The sequence below is a fragment of the Protopterus annectens genome, chromosome 9.part0 (genome assembly GCF_019279795.1).
Source record: "Protopterus annectens isolate FY-2018-M chromosome 9.part0, PAN1.0, whole genome shotgun sequence".
In the NCBI taxonomy this organism is placed as follows: domain Eukaryota; kingdom Metazoa; phylum Chordata; order Ceratodontiformes; family Protopteridae; genus Protopterus; species Protopterus annectens.
In genome coordinates, this window is record NC_056743.1 from 986,004,998 (window position 1) to 986,021,747 (window position 16,750).

The 16,750-nt window shown below is 40.9% G+C and overlaps 1 protein-coding gene across 1 annotated transcript in view; it reads right to left on the reverse strand.

Moving 5' to 3' along the window:
* Positions 1-16,750, reverse strand: part of ERBB3 (erb-b2 receptor tyrosine kinase 3) — a 708,562-nt gene that overhangs the window by 180,803 nt on the left and 511,009 nt on the right. The gene's annotated exons all lie outside the window — the stretch shown is intronic.

Sequence of the window (16,750 nt, forward strand, 5' to 3'; positions counted from 1 at the left end):
TCATTCACGTTGTCCCTTATTCATATGATTATTGTTAATTAAAAATTAAATATATTTTTACAATTATGCCAGTTATTAATACACCCCAAATGCATCGATATATTGCCTTTGATTGTAACTTGTGGTAAGCAGATTCTGGACGACATGGGAATGCTGAAGGTATGTACTTACCTTTTTAAAAGTAAATTGTCTACAAAAAAATCATGCCTCCAATGTTTACAAAGACCCATTCTGTGCATAACCAACTATACAGATCATACAAAGACTGAAACTGAATATTTTAATTGTATTTGCAGTGTGAGTTTATGCTCACATTGCATATCCAAACTATGGAACTCTATCCCTAATTCAATCAGAGCCATATCTAGCCTCCATGTACTTAACAACTCTCTTAAACAATTCCTCCCTAACTCATGTCTGTGCCCATGCACCTCACCTGTATGATCTATATTAGCAAATACTTGACATCCTTACTAACCTGACCTCTCATCATACTATCTATGCCTTTCAGTACCTGGACTCTCCCCACTCTTAGGGTGGACTTGTATCTTTTTATTTCCTAGCATTGTAGACTATGCTTCATATACTTTTGTATATACCGACTGTAATATTTAAACAACATTTTTTTAATTTATTTTTATTTTACATCACTGGTGTCTCCTCATGCTTTATTGTATCCTACGTATTCCACTATCAAACTGTATGTACATATGCTTTTTTTTATTACATTTGTACTAATGTTTTATTTGATGTTATTTAACTCTCTGGAGCTTTTCTCCCCAGGCCTCCATTGAAAATGGGCATTATATTATTCCCCAGTTAGATTTCCCTGGTAAACAAAGTCAATAACAAAGAAATATTCCATTTTGCATCTATGCACTTCATCTTTAAATCTGACAAAACTCCCAAATGTCGACATTGCAAATGTCAACATATAAGGATCAACATCCACAATGTTGCTATGTTACTGCACATGCTCTAAGCATAACTTTGGACCATGCCAAGATTAAAACAGTGTTTTTTTGTAATTCTCTGAGCCCACCTCCATGGGCAGCTGTGTTCCTCATGCTCCCTGCTAATTATATATACTAACTCTGAGACTGCACAATCCCCAGGGAAGGGATATAGTCACCAACCCAAAGGATTGCCAGTCTTACACACCTTATGCCTATCCTTTTTGTCAACCAAAGTATGCCAGCAAAATAGGTGTTGACAGCTGGGAGTTTTCTTATTTTATATATATATATATATATATATATATATATGTATGGATCTATTTTACATGGTCGACATTTCAGAATGTCGAAGACCATATGGCCGAAACCATATGATCGACACTCAAAATGTCGACCATGGGATAAAAAAAAAAAAAATACACAACAAAAACGTACTTTCACGCTCCGCCCCCCTCCACCCCCCTGAACTTAAATATACCAACTCTGAGATCGCACTACAGTGTAGCGAAAACCACTGCAAATTCAAAAGCCAAGAACTCGACTCAGGCCAGTCCAAAATGTAAAAAACATGAAAAACAACAAATTTTATTAAGCCACTGTAAAAGCTTTTCGTTAGTACCTTGCACTAACTTCTTCAGACAAGCAAAACATTCACACCATTACAAGTGAGTTTAAATACCAGCATTGAAACACTTAACCACGCCCCTTGCTCTCCCTTTAACTCCTTAAGGGTACAGATCACAGCTAACTAAGGTGCAATATGAAATATGAATAGAGAATGAATAGAGAATATGAAAGGTCATATACTAGTATTGACCACCATATAACAAAGATTACCTCAACTAAAGTCAAAAAATTACAAAGAGACATTAAGGCTTATAAGGATGGTGTAGCATATCCAAAACCTCCTAAGTCTCAGGGTAATTTTCTGAAAATTAACCCTAATCCACCGAAACATCCAATGAAGCCCTGTGGAGAGGGCGATATAACATCAGTTATGGAACAGAACAAGGGGGCCAACCAAGAGAGACTGAGTCTAGAAGGAGTGAATGGAGCAGGAGAGCAGGGAGATAATATTGATAATTTAAGTCAATTTGATACAGGGTTGGTCGGGGTAACTTTTCAAACACAAGCCTCATCTCCTCAACAAACATCGAGCAGAATGACGAGAAACAAATACAAATTGAGGAAGAACTGATGGAAGATGTTAGAATTTCTAATTCCCGATCAAATAAACTCTTTAAAGTGATATATAACACAGGGAAGGACTTCAAAATATATAATTATTCAAATTTTGTTTTCTCCCAATCCCTTGTTGACATTTTAGCCAAGGGCTTAACTTTTATACCTTCTAGACGTGCTAGTATTGATAAATCAATCCTAGACCTCAAACTTTTTTGTGAGAAAGTTGAATTTGGCCCTTTTATTGGGAGAGACGGTCCAACCAAGGCCTATGTATCACATTCTAAGTACATATAATCCACCTTTGGCCCCTTGTTTGGGAGTGTTTGAACACATGTGTGATGTGGACATTAGGAATTTGCTTAAGTGTAAATGACAGACCCACTTTAACATTTCCAAGATTGATATTGGACTCATTGGAAGCTCTCAGTTCTTCTTCTATCAGAATAATGAAACCTGATAAAGGAGGTGGATTAGTAGCTATGGAACAGGATGAATATATAGATAGACTTTTAGTGATACTTTCTACAGAGACTTATAGAGAAGTATCTAAGAATGAATTGAATATTAGTATGAACCGTGTGCGGTCATACTTTGAAGACATGTTCATTAGTGGGTCTTTGGACATGGACATTTACAATTTTATTTCAGTACCCTCACCACGCATACCAGCATTATTTGGGAATCCTAAGATTCACAAAAGTATTGGTGATACCCCTATGCGCCAATTAGTGAACGCGAGGGGTAGTATTACCTATGCAGCAGCGAAGGTAGTAGACACCATCCTCAAACAATATGTATCACAGGTACCACACATAGCCAGAGATTCTTGGTCCTTTTTGGAAAAAGTTGGACAAGCTACCTTTGAAGGAAATGCCTATTTTCTGACCACTGATGTCATTGATTTATATTCTTCAATTCCCCATGAGGTAGCACTTGAATGGATTCAATTGGAGATGATTTATTACCAAGCTCCACCCAAAGAAATATCTATGGTGAGCGAATTGTTGAATATTACCTTGACATGTAACTATTTCACATTCAATAACAGATGGTTCCATCAGTTGATTGGTGTGCCTATGGGGTCTCCGTGTGGTGCCAGTGTAGCTAATTTGGTCATGACTCATTGGGAAAGAACGTTTGTCTTTCCCATCAATATTATTCAAGAGAAAGTCGTTCTGTACGTAAGATTCTTGGACGACATTTTTATCTTGTTTAATGGCTCACTGGAAGAAGCCCAAGACCTAGTGATCGGCTTCAATAATTCGTCTGACTTTTTGAAATTTACTTGTACAATAGACATGGAGAAGATATCCTATTTGGATGTGGAACTTTATAAAGACAGAAGTCTAGGTCAGTTTGGAGCCAGAATCCATCAGAAATCAACTTTCTCTAATTCCTATCTACATTATGATAGTGACCATCCATTTCACCAGAAAAAGGCTATAGTCAAAGGACAGCTTGTAAGAGCAGCTAGGATGGTGTCAAGGGATAGTGAATTTTTGGAAGAGTGTGATTTCATAGCCAATTTATTTCTGGATTGAGGTTATCCAGAAACCTTGATTGATGAGTTGTGTTTCGAAGTTAAGACCAAGAGAGCTAATGGCTATTTTTCTACTATCTTGAGTCATGTTGTTTCTGAATTGAGTCATTCACCACCAACTGTATGCCCTGATTTTCAGGGAAACATGTCCAGGTCCAATTTTATTTTAACTTTTAATACAGATGCTAATGACATAGTTACTATAATTAAGAGGAACTGGCGATTACTATCCCCCGAGTTACTTGGAGGTCCAATTTTTGATAAAGCCCCATTGATAACATACAGAAGGGGCCCTAACATCAAAAATATTCTGGAATCTACGCAAAATTCAGTAACACCAATATCAGGGATGTATAAATGTAATATGTGCAAGTATTGCAGATTTGTCCAGCCAGGTACAGCCTTTACAGTTAAGAACAGGAAATTCCTCATCAGAGGACATTTCACTTGTTCCAGTACCCAAGTGGTATACCTTGCTCAATGTTCATCATGCCCCAGTTTTTATATTGGCAAGACTAAGAGGAAACTCCAGGAAAGAATGTATGAGCATTTGTATGCCATAAGAAGAATGAAAATGGACAATGCTTTGGCTATGCACATTCAGAACAACCCAAAGCATGAGTTTACATTTATGGTTATAGATCAACTGTATAATACCAATTCTTATGGACCTGAGACATATAGATTAGAATGTAAAGAGCTTCTTTGGCAATTAAGATTGGAAGCATATCGCCCCCCTGGTCTTAACAGCTCATTATCCATTAGTTATTTTTTAAAACTTAAAAGTTTGAAGAGGTGACGAGTTGTTTATTTTCACAATTTTTCAAAATGAGAGTCAAAAAATGAAAAATGAGAGTCGACAAATTAATGGTTTCATAACTCTTTATTAGTCGAGAGTGGTGGAGGGTTAATAGTTATCAGTTATTGTTATGATTATACATCATGATCGTTATTTTACAATATATATTATTGATTCACATTTTATTATTGAGTAATTTTAGGTCAAGATATGCTAATTTTTAGACCAGTTTTATTTAATGACAGTATTAAACCTATACTGAGTAGTCTAAATTTATGTTATGTCATATTATATGTTATGTTATATTATATGTTACATGTTACATTTTACATTTCTATATTTTTATTATTTTTATCATTTAGTGAGATATGATTAATATTATATTATTTTTCTTGGGTAGCTGTTCTAGTTATTTAGATGCTTAGGACAGTGTGCATTAATTATTGCATTAATTATTATATTTATTATATTAGTTATTTTACTTGAAAGCAGGCAAGATACAATGTATGCATAGGTCATTTTTGATTAGGAAGCGTTGCGCTACCATTATTAGTATTTATGCTGCAGGTTGAACATCGTTATTTTTATGTTATTTTATATATTTTACATATTTATCTACTTTGTATGGTTTAATAATCAAAATATTGGGCTTTTTTCTTTTAGTTTAAAGCCTGTTATTATTACAATCTCGGTGTATGAATTTTTTATTATGTTAATAGAGAATTGCAAATGCACCTTAGTTAGCTGTGATCTGTACCTTTAAGGAGTTAAAGGGAGAGCAAGGGGCGTGGTTAAGTGTTTCAATGCTGGTATTTAAACTCACTTGTAATGGTGTGAATGTTTTGCTTGTCTGAAGAAGTTAGTGCAAGGTATTAACGAAAAGCTTTTACAGTGGCTTAATAAAATTTGTTTTTTTTTCATGCTTTTTTACGTTTTGGACTGGCCTGAGTCGAGTTCTTGGCTTTTGAATTTGCGGTGGTTTTCGCTAGTTTATTTTTCCGGTCTTGAAAGTTTATCGCACTACAGTGTGGAAGATGAAAATCTTTCCATTCCACACTGTACGGAGATGCCGGTTCCGTATGGTCGACATTTCGAATGTCAGTCATATGGTCTCAGCCATATGGTCTTCGACATTCTGAAATGTCGACCATGTGAAGGGGACCCAGATATATATATATATATATATATATATATATATATATATATATGTATGTATGCATATAGATATACACAAACACATAAAACATATAGTCGAATTTAATCAAATCCATGTATGGCTAACCTCTGTTTAGTTGACAAACTTTGTTTGACTACACAGATGGCCGACAGGTGTGCGAGATGGAATAATTCTTGGGGTTAGGAAAAATGCCCTTTCCCAATGCGATGTCAGAGTTAGTATATCTAACAGGGGGTGCAGGAAGTGCAGCCCCCCCCCCCACATGGGTGGTGCAGGAAGGCTTGCTCCCCTGAAAAAAATGGTGTTTTACTCTCTTAATTTTCTTTTGCTTTTTGCATGTGCTGAGGTTGTCTGTCAACTAAATTTAGTAGAGCCCCTGCGTGTGTTTGTGTGTGTGTGTGTGTATGTTTGTACATATACATTTTTTCTCTTTTCTTGCTCTTTCTATTGTCAAATACTGACGGTGTTGGGTGCACATTAGATTACAGCAAACTTATAAACAGGTAGCCTTTATTTCTTCTTTGCATCCACTGGTGAAAAGTTGTGGCTTCTACTGGGACCTTTCAACTCCTAAGACCCAGCAGGTTATAACATGAGTTGTAACTGGTACGCTGCACAGTAAAAATGGAAAAAAGCAGAGAAGAAACTCAAACCTAAAATAATAATCAAGAGCAGGACAGAAGGAATTACTGCATTACACAAAAATGCTGGTTTGCATTATTTTGGTAACAAAACTGAGACATTAACTAGGCTTTGTAACTATCAGTAGTGCTGCCTTTCTAATATAACCCCATGTTTCATATGTGCACCTGTATTAGGAAGCTAATATTAGGACTAGAAAATATGCACTCCATGTCTAACTGTTATTCTTGATTTATCCTTGCTAGAGTGCTTGTTCATTGTATCTTTGTATATTCTACTCATGTTATGATATTGCATAAAACTGCTGCTGAATACTTTTGCTGCAAGCACTGAAATGTCTATGAAAAGGGTCCATAGGGCAGTATACTTATATAGCTAACAAATGGTAAATAAACATGTTTTTTCTAACGATATGTTACAATCAGTAAGTGTGACTTGCTGAACATCTTACAATACGAATAAGAAGGATGACATGGGATTTAAATCTGTATCTGCTTAATGTAAACAGATATTTCACACTGTACTATAAGAAAGGTTGCTGACTATGTCACTGCATGCGATCCTTTTACTTATGAACACTGTAACTTAAAAAATATGTTGCGTGAAAAGCCATTATCAGAACATTGTGCATTATACTAATGACCTTGTTCACCTGCAGTCCAGATGGGGGTAGGGGCATGAATGTTAAGGGAGGACAGGGGTTTAAAATTTGAAGAATAACAGCTGACCACAAAGATAGGTGGATAGTTCAGAATTCTAGCATTCACTTCAATATGAACAGCTGAACTTGGGGAGGGAGTTACACCATACAAGTATTGCAGTTTAGGCGGGGATGGAAGGAAATCTTTCTGGCAACCTACAGCCAAGTGCAGGAATTGTACAATATCTAAAAACACTGCATGCTGTTCCACTGCAAAAGAGGTTATATAATAAACTGTTTGTTAAAATGGCTGTTTATTTTTCCTGCAATAATGCATTTTGTAATAACTGCATGGATGAACAGTATATCAAACTTGATACAGTTTCATAGTTCTCAGGTTTCTCAGAATAACACTGTAAGTTACAGTCCAGATGACAAGTTCAAACTTCAGATAACAAATAATTACAGGGAGGAGACATGCAACAGGAAAGGAAAATAGCCACAGGTAAATAATAATAATAATAACTGGAGCTGAGTACTCCTCTCAAAGGGAAGTGCTGCACACTTCTTGTATGTGGCCTCGCCATGTTATTCATATTAGGTCTGCTCTGTGGCACAAAAGGAAGGAGCCCTATGACCCAGGCAACAGGGGTTTGATTAACAGCCCTGGTACTGGAGGTGCTGATAAGAGATGGGAGAAGAATAAAGGGGATATGCCTGCTTGCCTCTTTCGGGGGAGGGCTAAGGGTTGTGTGCTGGGGAAGAGTTTTGCTGTCACTGCCATGTTGCTGATATAGACCATAAAACAATGCAGAGTGCAGATAAGGCCAGGATAAGTTATGATCACAGAGGAGGTGACATGCTACAGTGGAGGCATTCTGTGGCCTCCTAGTGTACACTGCAAATCCTGGTGGGATAGACCTCAAGACAAACATATCACCACCTCTATGGTAATATGCCTCAAGACTCGCACATTACCACAGAGGTGGCAACATTTACCTGACAGGCCCAGATGCCTACAGAAATCGTGGCACCACCATAAGAGGGAGCACTCAAAATCCACCAGTGCAGAGGATGATGGTCTCTCCTCTTTTAGCACCACTCTTAGCAGTGGTTGCCAAAGAGTAACAAATGGCAAATGGGCCAGATAGTTGATAGGAGGAGAGCTGATGGTTGACTGAATGTGGTAGAAAGGCAGGAAAAAAAAATATATATATATATATATATATATATATATATATATATATATATATATATATATATACACACACACACACACAGAAAGAGAGAGAGATTCACATCCTCAAGCCATCAAGATTGTATTTTCCAGAAGGCTAGTGGGGAGATGGTGCCCAGAGGTGGATGAGAAGCTGATCAACTAAAGCACAGGGTGGCAGTAAAAGGAAAAAGTACAGTTTTGTACCTACCATAAATGTAGATGTTCGAAGATCCACATTGCTGCAGTCCTTACACTTGGGTAGTCCGCTGTCCTCGGTCGGCCCGAATATCAAAGTATAAGGCTGACGTCGGTCAAGGCGCATTTGACTGACATCAGGACGTCAGGGTACAAATGCGCATGACCGACGTCATATCCTCAGTCTTTTCTTGCCCCAGATGTCAGAAGACCCTAAAAATAAAGGTCAAACCCAAAAGACAGCAAACAAACATCCAAGCACCCTTGCCCTAATTATATGTACAAAATAAACACTATATACACAATATGTACAACACAACCACCTCTAACTACAGAGGGGAAGGAGGGAGGGTAAATTGGACTGCAGCAATGTGGATCTTCGAACATCTACATTTATGGTAGGTACAAAACTGTACTATGTTATTCATCTCACATTGCTGCAGTCCTTACACTTGGGTAGAATCCCAAAGCAGAGGTATGGGAGGATGGCCAAACTATAAGGAAGCAGGAGCTGCCAAAATGCCCTGCAAAACAGCAGTGGCAAAACCAGCCCTGGATTTAGAGTAAAGTGGCAGGTGATAATGCCTAGAGAAAGTATGCACTGAACTCCAAGTAGCTGCCTCCAAAATATCCTTGGTAGCCACCCCCCTTAAAAAAGCTGTCGAAGTGGCAGTAGCTCTAGTGGAATGAGGCCTAATCCCGTCTGGAATCTCCTTGCCATGATGGGAATAACAGAAAGCAATGCAAAACCCAATCCACTTAGAAATAGTTTGTTTTGACACAGGCTTGCCCTGAGAACTCAAAGCAAAAGAAACAAATAACTGTTGGGACTGCCTGAACCCTTTAATTCTGTCCAAATAATATCACAACTGCCTGTGTACATCTAAAGTGTGCAAAATCTTTTCCCCTTTATTTTGGGGATTTGCATAAAAAGTAGGCAAATGAATAGTTTGGTTTAAAGCCACACTAGAAACCACTTTAGGCATAAAGGAAGGATTAGTACGTAAAGATACCCTATCCTTATGGAAAATTAAAAAAGGCTCAACCGCCATAAGGGCCTGCAATTCAGAAACCCTTCTTGCAGAGGTAATTGCCAACAAAAAAGCAGTCTTCCATGATAAATATTTCAACTCAGAAGTAGCTGCAGGCTCAAAAGTTTGTAGAGTGAGTTTCTCCAACACAAAATTGAGATCCCAAGCAGGAGTAGGAGCTCTTCGTGGGGGTCTTATATTCTTTGCCCCTCTAAGAAATTGCTTGAACAAAGGATGAGAAAACAATGGTGGGTCACAATCATAGTGAGCCGAAATTGCTGCAGCATGAACCTTAACAGAAGAGAAAGACAAACCTTTGTCCAGTAACTCAGTAAGATATTGAAGAGCCACACTCAAATTAGGCCCAGAAACATCAAAATCTTTTGCTGCACTCCAAAATAAAAATCTCTTCCATTTATCTGCGTACACTTTCCTTGTACTAGGCCTTCTAGCTTCCAAAATCACATTCAAAACTTGTTGTGGAAGTTGAGACCCTCTATGGTTCAAAACAGAATATGCCAGGCTGTTAGGTGAAGAGAGTGAAGTTTGACATTGAGCAAATGGCTGTCCTCCTGTGACAACAGGTGTGGAATCAAGGCAAAGGCCATGGAGGCTTCCGCACCAGACTTCTCAGTAATGGGTACCAGTGCTGTCGAGGCCAATCTGGAGCTATTAAAATCATCCTTGGCTTGTCCTGTCTGACCTTTAGAAGTACCTTTGGGAGGAGAGGCAGAGGTGGAAAGGCATACACATGAAGATTGCTCCAATTGAAAGAAAGAGCATCCACTTTCCAAGCTGTGGGATGAAACCTTTTGTGCAAAACTTTGGCAGCTGATGGTTTAGTGGAGAAGCGAACAGATCTATGTCTGGAGTTCCCCATGACACTGTCAATTTCTGAAATACATGAGGATCCAATTTCCACTCGTGGGGATCCATAATTCGTCTGCTCAACACATCTGCTAAGGAGTTCTGTGCTCCTGGCAGAAACCTTGCCTGAAGATTGAGCTGTAAACTGAGAGCAGTCTCCCACAAAATCATTGCTTGCCTGCATAGAGGATAAGAATGTTCCCCTTGCTTGTTGATGTACCACATGACAGTTGTGTTGTCTGTTAGAATCAACACCTGCCCTGGAAGAAGTAAATCCTTGAAAGCTATTAATGCAAACTGGACTGCTAACATCTCCTTCAGGTTGATATGTAGATGTAGTAGTCTGGCAGGCCACTTGTCTTGTATCCACTTTCCATTTAGATGAGCTCCCCAAGCTTTGTCTGAGGCATCTGTCGTTAAAATCTGACTCGCCTCTGGCCGGGTCACAGAGAGTCCCTTGTTTAGGTGACATTCCTGAGCCCACCACAAAAATTCCTTTTGAATGCAAGGTATTATTTGAATGACAGTGTCCAGATCCTGGCAGTGCTGTGTCCATACATTTTGAGATACCATTGCAGCTTCCTCATATGCAGTTTGGCATTGGGAAGCACCAGAATACAAGATGCCATGAACCCTAAGGCTTGAAGGACTGTCCTTGCAGTCAGCCCGGACTGATGAGATAGTTGATGGAAGTAAAGGGATAGACTCTTTTGTTTGTCCGGGGTTAAAAAGGCCATCTGGGATGCTGTATTCAGTCTCACACCCAGAAAGCACATGTCCTGAGAGGGTACTAGACTGGACTTTATTTCGTTCACAGAATACCCCAGGCATCTTAGCACTGCTATCACATATTCCAAATGATGAAGAAGCTCTTCCCTTCCTTGAGCCAGAATCAGGCAGTCGTCCAAATAAGGATAGATCTGTATTCCTTTTAGCCTGAAAAAGGCTATCACTGGAGCCAGAACTTTCGTGAACACTCTGGGCGCAGTAGATAAGCCAAAGGGCAATGCAGAGAACTGATAGTGAGAAGTCCCAGCTCGAAAACGCAGATACTTCCTGCAACTTAGTCTGATAGGAACATGAAGGTAAGCCTCCTTGAGGTCCAAAGTTACCATCCAATGATCTTTGCCCAGCAGAGGTAAAAGCTGCTGTAACGTCAACATTTTAAACTTGGGAATGTCCAGATAAGTGTTGAGGGTAGATAAATCCAAAATTGGTCTCCACGTGTTCCCCTTCTTTGGTACTAGGAACAGGCGAGAATAAAATCCTAGGCCCACTTCTGGCATAGGGACCGGCTGTATGGCCCCTATTTGGAGTAACAGAGAAACTTGCTTGTGAGCCTCTATTCTTTGTTGAGGAGGAACGTCTGGCATGCCTTTGAAAGGAGGCAAGGTATGGAAATAAAACCTGTAACCGTGGTGTATGATATCCAATACCCATTTGTCTTGGGTAATTAAACTCCAATTTTCTTTGAAAAGTGCCAACCTTCCTCCCAAAGGTGCTGCCAGACGAGAAGGCTCTGGCAGCTGAAAAGGTAGGTCATTGGGTCTGTTTACGAAAGGACTGACCCCTGCCCTCACCCGAAGACTGTGCAGGAGAACTCCCTGTTCTAGGCCTGAAAGAGCCCTGAGCTCTACCCCTACCACGTCTAGATCTACCCCTAGACTGGGAATCATAAGAAGGATACGTCCACCCCTTAGTAGGCCAATTTCTACTAAACTTTGGAGGCTGGACCTGCAAAAAATCTTTAACAGTCTGCATAGACTTAGCCTTGTCTTCCATTTTCTTTAAAACTGCCTCAACAGGAGGACCAAACAACACGTCAGATTGTAAAGGAGCATCTAAAATCCTTGTTTTAACATGTTCAGATAAATTTTGATCCCTCAGCCAGGCGTGCCTGCGAAGAACTGACCCAGTGGCAGCCACCCTAGACGAGGCCTGTACAGCATCAAAACCACATTGCAAAGAATGCTTACCCACCTGTTCAGAAACATGTACTAAATCTTGCAACTCTTTACAATCAATACCTTCTGCCAGAGCATCAACCTTAGACTTCAATTGTGAAAGGAGATAGTTTTGGTATTTCAACATGTGGAACTGGCAATTCAAAGCCCTCATAGCAAGAGTGGAAGAAGTATAAACTTTCTTACCCCATCTATCCAAGGCCCTGGCCTCTTTGTCTGCAGGAACCGGATTCTTTACAACAGAAGCCTTAACACCTTTAGGCCCCTGGCTAACAGTTTCTGGGTCTGCCCTAGGACTCTTAAAAGATACTTATGAGCTTCAGGCACCCTGTAATACCTATCCGGTTTAACAGGAGCAGGAGGCAAAGAATCAGGATTAAGAGAAGCCTCTGTAAAACATCTTCCACTACATCCAAAACAGGAGGTATAGCCAAAGGCCTATGCTGGGGTAAAACAAAATTCCCTAAGCCTTTTCCTGGAATCAGAGAAGTCCTGACCTTCCCACTTAAAATGCTCCCTCATGGAATGAAGAGTTTCTGAAAAGAAAAATCCTCAGGAGGAGAAGCAGAAGGAGTAGAATCATCCACATCAGAATCAGAATAAGGAGAGTACTCCTGCAAGTCTTCAGCCGAAGACTCTGAAATATCTGAAGCCTGCTCAAAACTCCCTAGCTCAGGCTCCACCCTAGGTCTCTTATCAGGAGGGGGCATAGAACCCCTAATCAATGTAATCAAATCTTCTGCCATTTTAAGCATATGCTTCTTGGGCACAGTTCCTGAAGAGCTAGGGGTAACACCAACTGAAGCTAAACCTGGCCTGCCCCTGGGAGAAGCCTTGGAAACAGAAGGAGAGGACCTAACCACCCTAGGCAGGGAGGGGAGTATAGTAACCTGAGAAGCCCCATCAGCCTGGCCTGCCTCCTGAGAGGCCACATCCTGCAATAACAAAGTCTCTCCCTGGGATCCCAAAGAAACCTCCGGTGGAACCACCGGCTCCACCGACACCTCTAAAGAACCGGCGTCCGGTACTGACAGTTCCTCTAGCCTAGGTTTAACTGCTTTGTCCTTGCGCTTCTTCGAAGAAGCGGGCGTCGGAGCATCCAACGGCATTTTATAATTGCACCGCTTCCCGAAGACTAATCTGGCACAATCTAATCTTCTTTTAATAGTGCGCTTATTGAATCTAGCACAACAGCGACACCCAACAACGTCGTGCTCAGGCCCTAAACAAGGAATACACAAAGTATGGTAGTCTCTATGCGGTATCTGTTTCACACAAGAAATACAATTATTCACTTTTTCTGACATCCGGTAAACCACTGAGGCAAGAAAAAACTAAAATATTCCCCAACGGGGTACTTAGCCAACTTTGACTCGGTCTGAAACTCCGAAATCGAACAATTTCAGAACGCCAACCAGCACTTGCAACGCTGCTTCTGCATCGGACCATGCGGCAAAAAAGACTGAGGATATGACGTCGGTCATGCGCATTTGTACCCTGACGTCCTGATGTCAGTCAAATGCGCCTTGACCGACGTCAGCCTTATACTTTGATATTCGGGCCGACCGAGGACAGCGGACTACCCAAGTGTAAGGACTGCAGCAATGTGAGATGAAGAACATCTGTACAGAGAAAAGCTGGTATGTAGTTACGTATAAAGTTTTTGTGTCAATGTAACATTGGAGTCAGAGAGAAGTAGAACACTGCCCACTGATTATAGTGTGTTGCTAACATGTTAATGGATACCACGGTGTGGTCTCTTGTTAGCTATGTTATGGCCTACAATGGGAAGAAGCTGGGATTTAGCACACACAGACACACATGCACACACAACACTGGTTAGGAAGGTGGTTCTGTGCAGGCAATGAAAAGGAGTCATAGTCACCACTAGGATGAATGTGAAAGGGTAGTGCACCAGTATATTACAAGTGGATTTCAGAAACCAGTTACCGGATCGCAGTACAATGGGTGGAGGTATATCCATATTCATCAAGGATACCCATATCTCCAGGTTAGTAGCGCAGCATGATGCCCCAGAGATCATCCATGCGCAACTATCAGCAGGCAAAACCACATTTCAAGTTGTAGCCGGTTATAGATCGCCCACCATGTCCCAATATGCTCACTCTGCATTCCTTGAGACATTGGAAAATATAAAGGTCCTACCCAACACCATAATCTTGGGTGATTTCAACTACCCTGGTATAGACTGGGCGAACTACCAATGTTCCAACTCCTATGCTCAGCGATTCATAGAATTTAAATTCAAATGCCCTTGAACAACTAGTATGTTCCCCCACTAGAGGGGACAACATATTGGATTTAATCATCACAAATATGGGCGCCCATTGTACCACACCCATTATCACTCCCTCCTTGGTCAGATCCGACCACAAACTTATAACCCTGAACATCCTTACCCCTCCACCTCCCCCAGTCAAAGAAACCATAGTCAAAAACCTTTCCAAAGCAAACTTCAAACTACTTCCATCCGGAGCGGAAAGCTTCACTATTCCCTTGCAGAAGGATAATGATATCCAGGATGCGGAATCCTACACCAAGGCACTCTATATGCATCTTCAGGATTGCATGGACCATGCTATCCCAAATAAAACCAAGACTCCTTCCTCAAGCAAGAACAAACCAGTCTGGTGGACCCCGGCCATAAGCAAACTTTACAATAAAAGGAGGAGACTTATACAAAAAAAGGCCAAATCTCAAGTAGAAAAATCATCCCTAATCAGCATTAGTAGGAAATTGAGGGCCCTCATCAAGTCAACTAAAGCTAATTTTGAAAAGAAAGTTGCCAAGGATGCCAAGGATAACCATAAGGCCTTCTATGGCTACATCAAAAACATAAATGGCAATGCTCAGGTCTGTTCTGAGCTAGTACAAAATGGAACAAAATACACTGAGCCTTCTGACATTTCCAACATCTTGGCTGACAGGTTCAGTGCAAATTTCTCCGCCCCTTCACCACCTACAGGGCCTATTACCATTCCAGGGGATTGTGTAAGTCCAATTATTACTGATACATTGGTTAACAAGGCTCTATCTAAAGTTAAAAACACTGCCTCCATGGGACCAGATGGTGTCCCAGGCTGTGTCATATGCAAGCTCCGAAAGGAATTAACCCAGCATTTTAATACCCTGTTCAGTCTCAGCCTCTCCACAGGATATGTGCCCATAGAATGGCGCACGGCAACTGTGGTCCCGCTACACAAGGGTGGGGCCACAACTGACCCTGGGAACTACCGACCAATAAGCCTGACCAATCTGATCTGTAAGGCTATGGAGCGAATCATTATGGAACTCATAAATGGAGAGATTGGGAACCTCCAGTCGCTGGACCCCACACAGTTCGGCTTCGTCAAGGGCAGATCATGCCTCCTGAACCTGGTGGATTTTTTTTGAGACAGTTACTCAGGCTATAGATAAAGGAAAGGAGGTACACACGGCTTACCTTGAACTTGCTAAAGCATTTGACACCATTCCCCATTCAGGTATTATTGATAAGCTCACCAGCCTGGGCATAAACCCTTACGTCACAAGATGGATCGCAAACTGGCTCTCAGACAGATCCCATAAAGTAAGAGTAGCGGGATCTATGTCCGAATCCAGACCAGTAACGAGTGGTGTGCCTCAGGGCTCTGTTCTGGGGCCCCTCCTGTTTGGCATATACTTCTTAGAAGTACAGGCAAGCACGGAAGGGCTGTGGCTGACTAAGTTTGTGGATGGTTGCAAACTGGGTGCTATAATAGAGTCTCCGGCCGACATGGAGATCCTCCAGAAGGGCCTAAATGAGACTGATGCATGGTGTCAAACCCATGGTCTCAAGCTAAATGCAAAAAAATGCGTAGTAATCCCCTTTGGAAAAAACAGAGTACTCGCAAACTACAACATAGGAGGTAATCCCCTGAAATCTGAAGAAGAAATAAGGGATCTAGGGACCCAAGTAGATAGTTAGCTTTCCTTTGATAACCATATTGCCAAAGTGGTTAGAAAAGCCTTCTATGTGACCCATCTGATCACAAAAGGGTTCCCATCAAGATCTAAGGATGTAATGGTGCCCCTCTACTCTTCCCTCATCAGACCCATTATTGAGTACAATGCATCAATTGGAATGTACCTGGCTAGACATCTCCAGCAGCTGGAGAGACCACAGAGGTACCTAACCAAGAGGATTACTGGCCTCAAAGAGTTACCCTATGCAGCACGATTGAAAAAGCTAAGACTGCTCTCTGTTGCATACCGCTTTCTCAGAGGCGATCTCTGTCTAACGTACAGAGCCATGTCCAACCCAGAATTGTTGAACATACTCCATCTTAGCAAAACCAAATCTACTCGAGCTACACGCTCTAGGGATATAAACCTCAACACAACAATGAATAGAACATGCTGGAGGGATATATTCCCTTTGCAGAGACTTCCCTTACTATGGAACAGGGTCCCGATCTACATAAGACAGAGCCCCTCACTATCACTCTTCAAGAGGAACCTTGATGAGTGGATGGGTAACAGAAAGTTCACACCGG